The sequence below is a fragment of the Bos taurus genome, chromosome 20, assembly GCF_002263795.3.
Source record: "Bos taurus isolate L1 Dominette 01449 registration number 42190680 breed Hereford chromosome 20, ARS-UCD2.0, whole genome shotgun sequence".
NCBI classification, from domain to species: Eukaryota; Metazoa; Chordata; class Mammalia; order Artiodactyla; family Bovidae; genus Bos; species Bos taurus.
The window spans coordinates 34,707,405-34,721,846 of NC_037347.1; positions in this window are offsets into that span (position 1 = coordinate 34,707,405).

Consider the following 14,442-nt stretch of genomic DNA (forward strand, 5'->3'; position numbering starts at 1 on the left):
TACTTAGGTTGCTTCCATGTCTTGATTATTATAAATAGTGCTGTTATGAACATTGGCATGCAAGTAATTTTTTTAATTTTAAATTTTTGTGTTTTTATGGATATATGCCCAGGAGTGGGATTGATGGATCATATGATAAGTCTATTTTTATATTTTAAGGAAACCCCATGGGCTTCCTAGATGGTGCTGGTGGTAAAGAACCCACCTGCCAATGTGGTTTCAATCGTTCGGGGAAGAACCCTGGAGTAGAAAAGGGCAAACTGCCCAGTATTCTTGCCTGTAAAATTCCATGGACAGAGGAGCCACAAAGAGTCAAACACTACTGAGCTACTGAGCACAAGGAACCTCCATACTATTCTCCATAGTGGCTGCCATACTTGCTCTGCTGTGTAAACTGTAAAACAATGACAAAAATGATGACCATTATTAATTCTATTTTCTGTAGTAATATTACCGACAAAATAGCAGTATAATAATTTATTTCCCATTTCTAAGGCTTGTTGCACCAATATGCCCCATTTCTTACATACTTATGTGGCATTTAAAGAAGTGTTTTGGTATATTTGGGCTTCCCCGGTGGCTCAGATGGTAAAGAATCTGCCTGCAGTGCAGAAGGTTCCCTGGGTTGGGAAGATCCCCTGGAGAATGGAATGGCAATCCACTCCAGTATCCTTTCCTGGAGAATTCCATGGACAGCAGAGTCTGGCAGGCTACAGTCCATGAGGTCACAAAGAGTCGAACATGACTGAGTGACCAACACTTTGGTATAATTGTCCTCCCTATGACCCATTCTGCCGTGTCTGTAATTTTTTTTCTCCTGGGCAATTGATTCCCAGTTCCCCCTTGTTACAATTCACGTAAGCCTCAGGAATCTCCATCCAAGCCTATAGCACTGTTCGTATAGGCAGCAAACTGCTCCCCATATTTGGGGGAGGCAATAAAATTAAACTAGGTTATTTACAATAACAGCCACTTGTTGCTATGAGATGTGCCATGACAGGACTGAAAATCATTCTCTTGGTCATGAAAGCAGAAGGTATAAATAAGGCAGCCAGAGAAGTTTTATTTGTGTTAGCAACAGATGCAGAAGAGCAAAACAGCTACTCCAATAATACCTCCCATATGCTGGTGCAAACAAAAAGAAGACCTAACTGTCCCCAGCTAAGTGAATTAGTGCTCCTCAGTGATGCCATTGCCCAGGGCAGGGTTTTGTTCTTCCTCTCTGATGTCTTTTCAGTGCCAAATATCTCTTCAGTCCCACTAGCAAGGAGCCAGGCTGCCTGGATAAACTCTGATTTGGCCCTATTCCAAGGACAATATTTGGTTTATTCACAGGCTGTTCATGTGATATCTCCTTTGACCTTGGATGCTCTTCAGAGTTCAAACAATGCAAATTGGTGAGTTTGTTTTTCTTTCCACTTCAGTTTTCAGAATCACCTTTCTTGGCCCTGTCACCACTTCTTTCTAGAATTTTGCCCTCCTCCCTTCAAAATTTGCTTCACTGCCCCCAAAATATGAAGTGGAAAAGATTGAAGCTGCCCCTGAAGCAGACTAATCTGTTACCCTCAGCCGTAGTTTAAAGAAAGAAGGCCTTGAAGTTGCATTTTAACTCACAATCCTATGAGAGTTTTACATTTTTTTCTAGCACAATGGATGTGGCTGATGAACAAATCATTTTTCACTATAGGGCACCCTACTCATTCATATAAACATTAAGAATAGTCTTTAAAGAAAATAGAAATCCTGGTCTGGCCAATGTGGAATCAAAAAGAATGAGAAATATGCATTTTTACCTTCATGTCAGTGATATAATATGGATTTCCTACATGTGTATCAGAATGTCAGGATTTTTAAAAATAGCTTTTTTGCTCTAGCTGCTTTCTCAAATAACCTCAGAATAGTTGTGGTCTGTAAATAAGACTTTGATAGTTTGCATTTATCCACTCATATATCAAATACTTGATTTGAGACTAATATATGTAGTACTGTAGGGAGTAAAAAGGTGAATTAGTATATTTAAGTAGATCAGAGCTCAACAGAAGAGATTAACACCTATACATAAGCAGCTTTTATACCTGCTTCATTCTCTTTCCTGGAAAATGGTGTTACCATTGATTTAGCTCAAGCTAGAAGTCTCAGCATCCTTCTCAGTGTTCTCTCTCTCTCGTGCATCACACAGCACTGGTTATAAGAGTCTGCATAATCTATTTCCAAAATGTTCTTTAATATTTCTCTTCTAATACACAAATTTGTTCATACATTAAACTTTCATAAATTTAGCGTTAACTCATAGACTGGAATTTTCTCTTTATCTATTACAACGAATTGCTTATTTGATTATTCTGGATATAGTATGAAGTTACTGAAATATTTAGAGCTGCAGGACTATGCGATTATGCCTGCTCTTTATTTTTTTCTCCTTTCTTTTTTAAATTGGAGTATAACAGCTTTCAATATTGTGTTATTTTCTGCTATACAATGAAGTGGATCAGTCATATGTATATGTATATCCTCTGCCCCTTGGATGTCCCTCTCATCCAACCCACATCCCACCCCTCTAGATGATCATAGTTGAGCTCCCTGTGTTGTACAGCAGTTTTCTACCAGCTACACATGGTAGTGTATATATGTCAATCCTAATCTCCCAGTTTGCAAATGAAGCAACTGACAAAAGATTAATCTCCAAAATACACAAACAGCTCACAAAGCTCAATATCAACACAACAAAAAACCCAATCAAAAAATGGGCAAAAGACCTAAATAGACATTTCTTCAAAGAAAACATACAGCTGGGCAAGAGGAACAAAAAAGATGCTCAACATTACTAATTATGAGAGAAAAGCAAATCAAAACTACAATGAGATATCATCTCACACTGATCAGAATGACCATATCATCAAAAAAGCTTTCTCCTTTCTTGTCCATTTTGCATTATGCTAACTGATAGAAACCTGACACAGAAAGACAGATATTACATGATTCCACTTATATGAGTTACCTAAAAGAGTCAGATTCATAAAATCAAATAATGGAAATGGTGATCACCAGGGGCTGGGAGTTATTAATCAACAAAGTGTCAGTTAAATAAGCTAAACAAACTATAGAGATCTGTACTATAGTCAACAGTAATGTATTGTACACTTAACATTTGTTAAATGAAGATATATTTTATGCTGTTTCTTATCATAATAAAATTAAATTAAAAAGTACACACATGTGCACACACATACATACAAAAAAAATTGGCACCATTCCTCAAGCAGACACACCAGCTGCATCGTTAATCACTAGTGCACAGGCCACTATTTGTTTTGATAAAATACATACATTTTCTGGGTATAAGGACTTCCCTGGTGGCTCAGACGGTAAAGCGTCTGCTTATAATGCGGGAGACCTGGGTTCGATCCCTGTGTTGGGAAGATCCTCTGGAGAAGGAAATGGCAACCCACTCCAGTACTCTTGCCTGGAAAATCCCATGGATGGAGGAGCCTGGTAAGCTACCATCCATGGGGTCGCAAAGAGCTGGACACAACTGAGAGATTTTCTTCTTTCTTTTTCTTTCTTGCCTACAGAGTTTCAGCCAGAACCACTACCACATGCCTTGTAAAAGTTTTGACCTACTGGGAAAGTGTTAGTCATTCAGTCATGTATGACTCTTTGCAACTGCATGGACTGTAGCCAGCCAAGCTCCTCTGTCCATGGGATTTCCCAGGCAAGAATAGTGGAGTGGGTAGCCCATCCCTTCTCCGGGGGAACTTCTTGACCCAGGGATCAAACCCAGGTCTCCAGCATTGCAGGTAGATTCTTTGCCATCTGAGCCACCCAGGGAAGCCCTGACCTACTGGGAGTCCCACATATATAACAGACCAAGCAGATCACTTTACAGTGAAGAATATTGGGGAGTGGGTCCATGTCATCCGCTCCACTAATCATGTCACATATCAAGCTGTCCAGAAGCTGCTCGCCTCACAGAATGCTGGAACAACTTCCCAAAGGCACAGCTGAAGCATCAGCTCATATATAATTCTTTCTAAGGATGGTGTCTACATACTATAGGATACAGTATGGACTTTTAATCAAATCACTTTATGTGGTTCTATGGCCCCAATAAGAATACAACAGTTCAAGAATCAAGTTATAGAAGTAGGAATGACCCTCCCAAATCTTATTTCCAATAACCTGCTTGGGGAACTTATTCTCATACCCACAACTCTGGGTTCTGCAGAGTTAAGAATTCTTGGTCCACAAAGAGGGGACACTTCAGAAAGAATTCCATTGATCTATAAATTTCAGCTGCTCTCTGGTCACTTGAGACAGGTAGCAGCAGTAAGTAGAACTGACATACTGGCTGACAATTAACCCTGACTGTGGGGAGGAGGTAGGACTCTCCCTGGAGCAAGGAAGCCGGGAGGAATATATCTGTCTCAGACTGGAGCACTTCCTTTGACTCCCTTGCTGTATTATGATGTTAAATGGACAAGTGCAGCATCACAGCCTTAGAAGCCTTGATAACCCCAGTCTCAGAGCCCTCAGGGATATGGTCTTAGTCCTGACAGCAGATATGCCACTGATGTCAGCAAAGCTGTTTACTGAACGAGAGAAGTCTGGAATAGATAGTGGAGAAGGGAGACCATGATCATTTGTTGTGATGTCAGCTGCAATAGGGGAAGCTGTAGTTGGTCCTGCCCACCTCTTTCTCCTATGTTTCTCTGGGGAAGAAGGACCCACCAAAGGCCTAGCTGAACTCTTCCCCAACATGTAAGTGGCTCTAAGCAGTGCAGGTGTAGACTACAATGGACATGAAGCTATAACTCTCAGATCTCTTTCAAGAAAGAACAGTTTGAGGTTGCTTGTCAGTGGGTAATCTCCAGGTGTCAGCCTCATCTGATGAGAGTTGGCTTACCCATGGGCGTGTCCTTCCAAAGAGGACCCACCTTTAATGACTGATGTAGGTAGAGGTGAGCTATTCCTCCCTGGATCACTTTCCTCCATGGAGGAATCTGTTACTAGCCTGGACATCAATTCAAATTTCCTGCACAATGCCTGCCACACTATGTTTCAGACTATGGTTCCCAACTATAGACTTTAGTTGATCCAGCATGATTTTCTTCATTAGTGCACATTTATCTGACTAGCAATGTGATGATGTAACACATGATATTTTTTCATTTAATAATTTAAAAATTGTGTAATGTTTTACAAAAAAAAATTTAGAAACAGCTATGCAGTGATAGATTTTTTAAAATACCCTTCAAATAATTTGGGAAGCTTGTATAAAAATGCCAAGAAAAAGTAAATAAGTTATAAATTCCTTGAGAAGTGGGAGCATGTTTTACTCATCTTTATATTTTTTCTGCCTGATGTGGTAGCTGTTAGACAGCATTAGATCACAATGAACTGAATGATTCTGAACTGGAAGGCTGGAATAATATATAACATTCAACAAATTTTAGAGGTTCCTTTTATAATTAGTTACCTCTAGTTGTTCTTATATGCATATTTGCTTTTAGAGAGCAAAGTGTGAAATAATTGCAGCCATCACCTCTTTTGAGATATTATGAGTGAAGTGAATGAGTGAAGTTGCTCATTCATGTCCGACTCTTTGTGACCCCATGGACTGTAGCCTACAAGGCTCCTCTGTCCATGGAAATTTCATGGAAAGAGTACTGGAGTGGGTTGCCATTTCCTTCTTCAGGGGATCGAACCCAGGTCCTCTGCATCGCAGGCAGATGCTTTACCATCTGAGCCACCGGCAAGTCCTGAGATATTATAGGCTTGAGATATTATAGGCTTCCTGTTAAAGGAATCCTGGTTCCCAATCCTCATATTTCCTTTAGGAACTATCCATTGAATCTACACTTAAGACCACCATTTTAACCTTCTTATCTGACTTGTGAGGTTGGGATAAGCTGTATGTATAGTTCAGTCCCTTTATTTTGGAGCACCTGCTAACACAGATATGATTTTTGCCTGTTTCATAAGGTCTACCTCTGTGATGAGAGCCGTAGAATCTAGGACTATATAGGTAATTACTCCAATTTGAGGGAATATGAAAAAGCTTAAGAAAATCTCTGTCTCTTAATCCAAGTCATGTTCTCTAAAACCAATTTTACTGATCATAATAGTGATATATTAATGTCTATCCACTGAAATTTGATGTGCAAATATCTAAGATGGGGAGGAGAGTGTGATTAAACCCCAAACTCCAGCTGACTCTCCAACTGATGACTTCACTTCCTGTTTCTAGGAGCCTACTCTCCTTTGCACCCAGGCTGTTGTCCAGTACCCTTCATCCACCCATCCTCATATCCCATGTGGCACTGAGTCTATCTGAGTCTTTACTCATGATTAATGTGTAGAAATTTAGAACTAAGAGATGTAGATACAGACAGGAAGCCTTATCCTCCCTAATCCATTATACTTGCCTCTATAACCTGGAGGGCAGGCAACCAACTCTAGCAGGTAAGGTGAGGAAGGTCTCTGTGATGCTAGGAAGTCATTATCACCCACTCACCTTTCATTCTAAGATTTACACTGGGAAAGGTTTGTCCCACATAGAAAAGACCGTAATACACACTTAACAAAGAACTTACATTTATTTTCTTACCATTTTACTTCACTTTTATTGGGGGTAGTAAAACTTTGTTTTAAAATTAAGTCTTGGATAACAAAAATTATATCTTTAAAAACTTAAACTGGCATAATTAAATCAATTTCTCATATATCAAGTTTCCCTGCAGCTGCCACAGATTGCAGATATCATCTAGAACAAAGAAGGAAATCTCATTGTATTTCGAGTCTCAAAATAAACTTTGAATCTATAATAATATTATGGTCCTGAAAGGCTATTTTTGAAATATGAAAGTTCTTTTTTCTATATTACAAAAGCTTTCCATACATATTAAGAGTAAATCATGGAATTCTAATCTTAGCTTAGGTTTATCCTAGTTATGGAAGATGATGAACAGTGTTTCATATTTTTGTATTTGTTATGGTTTAACTATAAAACAGAAAAATATATTCTTTAATTTTATAGCACATATATTTTTCCATTTTTATAATGCCATTTTTTTCTTCTCCATCCTCTCAACACATATCTGCATCGAAATAAACAGATCAAAAACCTAGTGTGTATTATTTAATTTATTTGTCGATTTTCATATAATCATATTAGAAAAAATGTAGGGTGACTTTTTGATATTTGCTTTTATAAGCCAGCCTATCTACTCTAACCACTTAATAACACATTAAAGATTCCTTTTCAACTCAAAGTATGCATCTGACTCATTTTGCTATCATTGCTTTGTATATTTTTAATTAATAAAATTTAGAAAATGATAGATTTATGGAAAAATGGAGCTAAAGTAGAGACCCCACATTCTCTCTCTCTCTCTCTCTCTCTCACACACACACACACACGGTCACACATAGTCACCCTTGTTATTAACATCTTGCATTCATGTGGTGCTAAAATATATTATGGACTTAAGTTACTAATAATGTACCAACATCAGTTCATCAATTGTAACAAACAGGCCACACGAATGTATAACATTTGAAACGAATATATAACATTATGTTGTTTGAGTTTAGTTCTCCACTCCTTAACTGATGAAGGTCCTCAGTTCAGTTTAATTCAGTTCAGTCGCTCAGTCGTATCCAACTCTTTGTGACCCCATGAATCACAGCACACCAGGCCTCCCTGTTCATTGCCAACTAACGGAGTTTACTCAAACTCATGTCCATCGACTAGCTGTTTATAAATTTTTATCACTATAACCATTGCTGCCATATAAACATCCTTGAACTTTTATTCATAGGTAGTAGGAGTTTTATTGCATTAAATTAATTTTCTTATGAAGTAATCAGGTAGGTGACAGTGTAAATTTTACTCATTTACTGTCACAGGATTGGAGAAGGCAATGGCACACCACTCCAGTATTCTTGCCTGGAAAATCCCATGGACGGAGGAGCCTGGTAGGCTGCAGTCCATGGGGTCTCTGAGGGTCGGACATGAATGAGCGACTTCACTTTCACTTTTCACTTTCATGCATTGGAGAAGGAAATGGCAACCCACTCCAGTATTCTTGCCTGGAGAATCCCAGGGACAGAGGAGCCTAGTGGGCTGCCGTCTATGGGGTCGCACAGAGCTGCACACGACTGAATCGACTTAGCAGCAGCAACTGTCACAGGATAATTCACCTTCCTTTTTTCATCAGTTAGGTTCAGTCGCTCAGTCATGTCCGACTCTGCGACCCAATGGACTGCAGAATGCCAGGCTTCCCTGTCCATCACCAACTCCTGGAGCTTACTTAAACTCATGTCCATCGAGTTGGTGATGCCATCCAATCATCTTATCCTCTGTCGTCCCCTTCTCCTCTTGCCCTCAATCTTTTCCAGCATCAGGGTCTTTTCTAAGGAGTCAGTTCTTTGCATCAGGTGGTGAAAGTATTGGAGCTTCAGCTTCAGCATCAGTTTTTTCCAATGAATATCCAAGACTGATTTCCCTTAGGACAGACTGGTTTGATCTCCTTGCAGTCCAAGGGACTCTCAAGAGTCTTCTCCAAAACTATAGTTCAAAAGCATCAATTTCAGCACTAAGCTTTCTGTATCATCCAACTCTCACATCCATACATGACTACTGGCAAAATCATAGCTTTGACTACGGACCTTTGTCTGCAAAGTAATGTCTATGATTTTTAATATGCTGTTTAGGTTGGTCATAGCTTTCCTTCCAAGGAGTAAGCGTCTTTTAATTTCATGGCTGCAGTCACCATCTGCAGTGATTTTGGAGCCCAAGAAAATAAAGTCACTGTCTCCATTGTTCCTATTTGCCATGGAGTAATGAGACCAGATGCCATGATCTTAGTTTTTTGAATGTTGAGTTTTAAGCCAGCTTTTTCACTTTCCTCTTTCACTTTCGTCAAGAGGTTCTTTAGTTCCTCTTCAATTACTGTCATAAGGGTGGTATCATCTACGAATCTGAGTTCTCCTGACAATCTTAAATCCATCTTGTGCTTCAACCAGCCTGACATTTCACATGATGTACTCTGCATATAAGTTAAATAAGCAGGGTGACAATATACAGCCTCGATGTACTCATTTCCCAATTTGGAACCAGTCTGTTGTTCCATGTCTGGTTCTAACTGTTACTTCTTGATCGGCATACAGATTTCTCAGGAGACAGGTAAGGTGCTCTGGTATTCCCATCTCTTGAAGAATTTTCCACAATTTGTTCTGATCTACACAGTCAAAGGCTTTGGCATAGTCAATAAAGCAGAAGTAGATGTTTTTCTGGTACTCTCTTGTGCTTTTTCTATGATCCAACAGATGCTGGCAATTTGATCTCTGGTTCCTCTGCCTTTTCTAAATCCAGCTTGAACATCTAGAAGTTCACGGTTCACATATTGCTGAAGCCTGACTTGGAGGATTTTGAGCATTACTCCAGTGTGTGAGATGAGTGCAACTGTAGGGTAGCTTGAACATTCTTTGACATTGTCTTTCTTTGGGATTGGAATGAAAACTGACCTTTTCCAGTCCTGTGGCCACTGCTGAGTTTTCCAGATTTTCTGGCATATTGAGTGCAGCACTTTCACAGCATCATCTTTTAGGATTTGAAATAGCTCAACTGGAATATCATCACCTCCACTAGCTTTGTTCATAGTGATTCTTCCCAAGGCCCACTTGACTTCGCATTCCAGGATGTCTGACTCTAGGTGAGTGATCACACCATCGTGGTTATCTGAGTCAAAGATATTTTTTGTATAGTTCTTCTGTGTATTCTTGCCACCTCTTCTTAATATCTTCTGCTTCTGTTAGGTCCATACCATTTCTATCCTTTATTTTACCCATCTTTTCATGAAATATTCCACTGGTATTTCTAATTTTCTTGCAGAGATCTCTAGTCTTTCCCATTCTATTGTTTTCCTTTATTTCTTTGCATTGATCACTGAGGAAGGCTTTCTTATCTCTACTTGCTATTCTTTGGAACTCTGCATTGAAATGGATATATCTTTCCTTTTCTCCTTTGCCTTTCACTTCTCTTCTTTTCACAGCTATTTGTAAGGCCAGACAACCATTTTGCCTTTTTGCATTTCTTTTTCTTGGGGATGGTCTTGATCCCTGCCTCCTGTACAATGTCACAAACCTTCATCCATAGTTCTTCAGGCACTCTATCAGATCTAATCAGTTGAATCTATTTGTTACTTCCACTGTATAAATGTAAGGGATTTGATTTAGGTCATACCTGAAAGGTCTAGCTGTTTTCGCTACTTTCTTCAATTTAAGTCTGATTTTGGCAATAAGGAGTCCATGATCCTTATCCACAGTCAGCTCCTGGTCTTGTTTTTGTTGACTGTATAGAACTTCTCCATCTTTGGATGCAAAGAATATCATCAACCTGATTTCGGTATTGACCATCTGGTGATGTCCATGTGTAGAGTCTTCTCTTGTGTTGTTAGAAGAGGGTGTTTGCTGTGACCAGTGCATTCTCTTGGCAAAACTCTATTAGCCTTTGCCCTACTTTATTCTGTACTTCAAGGCCAAATTTGCCTTTTACTCCAGGTGTGTGTTGAATTCCTACTTTTGCATTTCAGTCCCCTATGATGAAAAATACATCTTTTTTGGTGTTCTAGAAGGCCTTGTAGGTCTTCATAAAACTGTTCAACTTCAGCCTCTTCAGCATTACTGGTTGGGGCATAGACTTGGATTACACTGATATTGAATGGCTTGCCTTGGAAATGAACACAGATCATTCTGTCATTTTTGAATTGTACCCAAGTAATGCATTTTGGACTCTTTTGTTGACTAATGGCTACTCCATTTCTTCTAAGGGATTCTTGCCCACAGTAGTAGATACAATGGTCATCAGAATTAAATCTGCCCATTCCAGGCCATTTTAGTTCACTGATTCCTAAAATGTCAGTGCTCACTCTTGCCATCTCCTGTTTGACCACTTCTAATGTAACTTGATTCATGGACCTAACATCCCATGTTCCTATGCAATATGCTCTTTACAGCATTGGACTTTATTTCCATCACCAGTCACATCCACAACTGGGTATTGTTTTTGCTTTGGCTCCATCCCTTCATTCTTTCTGGAGTTATTTTTCCACTCTACTCCAGTAGCATATTGGTCACCTACCAATTTGGGGAGTTCGTCTTTCAGAGTCATATCTTTTTGCCTTTTCATACTGTTCATGGGATTCTCAAGCAAGAATACTGAAGTGGTTTGCCATTCCCTTCTCCAATAAACCATGTTTTGTCAGAACTCTCTGATTTTCTGATACTATATTTAGGGTTTTCTATGTACAGTATCATGTCTTCTGCAAACAGTGAGAGCTTTACTTCTCCTTTTCTGATATGGATTCCTTTTATTTATTTTTCTACTCTGATTGCTGTAGCTAGGACTTCCAGAAGTGTGTTGGATAATAGTGGTGAAAGTGGACACCCTTGTCTTATTCCTGATCTTAGGGGGAAGGCTTTTTAGTTTCTCAACATTGAGAATGGTTGCTGTAGGCTTATCATATATGGCTTTTACTATGATGAGGTAGTTTCCTTCTATGCCCATTTTTTCAAAGAGTTTTAATCATAAATGTGTGCTGAATTTTGTCAAAGGCTTTTTCTGTGTCTATTGAGATGATCATATGGTTTTTATCTTTCAATTTGTTAATATGGTGTATCACATTGATTGATTAGTATATATTGAAGAATATTGAAGGGTTATTTATTCCTGGAATAAACCCAACTTGATCATGGTGTGTGAGCTTTTTAATGTGTGCTGAATTCTGTTTGCTAAAATTTGTTGAGAATTTTTGCATCTATGTTCATCATGATATTGTCCTGCAGTTTTCTTTTTTTGTGTTTTCTTTATCTGGTTTTGGTATCAGGGTGATGGTGGCCTCATATAATGAGTTTGCAAGTGTTCCTTCCTCTGAAATTTTTTGAAAGAGTTTTAGAAGCATAGGCATTATCTCTTCTCTAAATGTTTGATAGAATTCACCTGTGAAGTCATTTGGTCCTGGGTTTTGTTTTCTGGGAGATTTTTGATCACAGCTTCAATTTCAGTGCTTGTAATTGGGTTGTTCATAATTTCTATTGCTTCCTGGTTCAGTCTTGGAAGATTGAACTTTTCTAAGAATCTGTCCATTTCTTCCAGATTATCCATTTTATTGCCATTTAGTTGTTCATAATAGTCGCTTATAATCCTTTATATTTCTGCATTGTCTGTTGTAACCTCTCCTTTTTCACCTCTAATTTTGTTGATTTGATTCTTCTCTCTTTTTTTCTTGATGAATCTGGCTAACTGTTTGTCAATTTTGTTTATCTTCTCAAAGAACCAGCTTTTACTTTGATTAATCTTTACTATTGTTTCTTTTCATTTCTTTTTCATTTATTTCTGCTCCGACCTTTATGATTTCTTTCCTTCTCCTAATTTTGGGTTTTTTTTTTTTTCCTTCCTTCTCCAGTTGTTTTAGGTGTAAAGTTAGGTTGTCTATTTGATGTTTTTTTTTGTTTCTTGGGGTAGGATTGTATTGCTATAAACTTCCCTCTTAGAGCTGCTTTTGCTGCTTCCAATAGTTTTTAAGTTGTCTTGTTTTCATTGTCATTTGTTTCCAGAAATTTTTTAGTTTCCATTTTTATTTCTTCAGTAACCTGTTGGTTATTTAGAAATGTGTTGTTTTATCTCCCTGTGTTTGTGTTTCTTACAGGTTTTTTTTTTTTTTTTTTTTTCCCTTGTAATTGGTATCTAGTCTCTTAGTGTTGTGGTCTGCTGCTGCTGCTGCTGCTGCTAAGTCACTTCAGTCGTGTCCGACTCTGTGTGACCCCATAGATGGCAGCCCACCAGGCTCCCCCATTGCTGGGATTCTCCAGGCAAGAACACTGGAGTGGGTTGCCATTTCCTTCTCCAATACATGAAAGTGGAAAGTGAAAGTGAAGTCACTCAGTTGTGTCTGACCCTCATTGACCCCACAGACTGCAGCCTACCAGGCTCCTCCATCCATGGGATTTTCCAGGCAAGAGTACAGGAGTGGGGTGCCATTGCCTTCTCTGTTGTGGTCTGAGAAGATGCTTGATAAGATTTCAATTTTCTTAAGTTTACTGAGGTTTGATTTGTGACCCAAGGTGTGGTCTATCTTGGAGAATGTTCCATGTGCACTTGACAAGAGGTGTATTCTTCTGCATTTGGATGGAATGTCCTGAAGATATCAATGAGATCCATTTCATTTAATGCATCATTTAAGACTTGTGTTTCCTTATTAATTTTCTGTTTTGATGATATGTCCATTCGTGTGTGTGGGGTGGTAAAGTCTCCTACTATTACTGTGTTACTGTCAATTTCTCCTTTTATGTCTGTTAGTGTTTGTCTTACGTATTGATGTGCTCCTATGTTGGGTGCATAGACATTTACAATTGTTATGTCTTCCTCTTGGATTGATCCCTTGATCATTATGCAGTGTCCTTCCTTATCTCCTGTAATCTTCTTTATTTTGTCTGATATGAGGATTGCTACTCCAGTTTTCTTTTGCTTCCCATTTGCATGGAATATATTTTTCCATCCTCTCACTTTAAGTCTATATGTGTCTTGAGGTCTAAAGTGGGTTTCTTGTAGACAGCATATATATGGGTCTTATTTTTGTATCCATTCAGCCAGTCTGTATCTTTAGGTTGGAACATTTAATCCATTTACATTTAAAGTAAGTATTGATATATATGTTCCTATTGCCATTTTCTTAGTTGTTTGGGGTTGATTTTGTAAATCTTTTTTCTTCTGCTGTACTTCTTGATTATATAAGTCCCTTTAACATTTGTTGTAAAGCTGGTTTGGTGGTACTGAATTCTTTAACTTCTGCTTGTCTGAAAAGCTTTTGATTTCTCCATCAGTTTTGAATGAGATCCTTGCTGGGTACAGTAATATATGGTTATAGATTTTTCCCTTTCAGTACTTTAAATATATCCTGCCATTCCCTTCTGGCCTGCAAAGTTTCTGCTGAAAGATCAGCTGTTAAGTGTATGGGGTTTCCCTTGTATGTTACTTGTTGCTTCATCCTTGGCACTTTTTAATATTCTTTCTTTGTATTTAGTCTTTGTTAGTTTGATTAGTAGGTGTCTTGGTATGTTTCTTCTTGGGTTTATCTTGTATGGGACTCTTTGTGCCTCTTGGACTTGATTGACTATTTCCTTTTCCATGCTGGGAAAATTTTCAACTATAATCTCTTCAAAAATTTTCTCATACATTTTCTTTTCCTCTTCTTCTTCTGGGACCTCTATCATTCAAATGTTGCTGTCTTTGATATTGTTCCAGAGGTCTCTGAGACTGTCCTTAGCTCTTTTCTTTCTTTTTACTTTATTCTGCTCTTGAGAAGTTATTTCCACCATTTATCTTCCAGCTTACTGTTTCGTTCTTCTGCTTCAGGTATTTTGCTATTGATTCCCTCAATT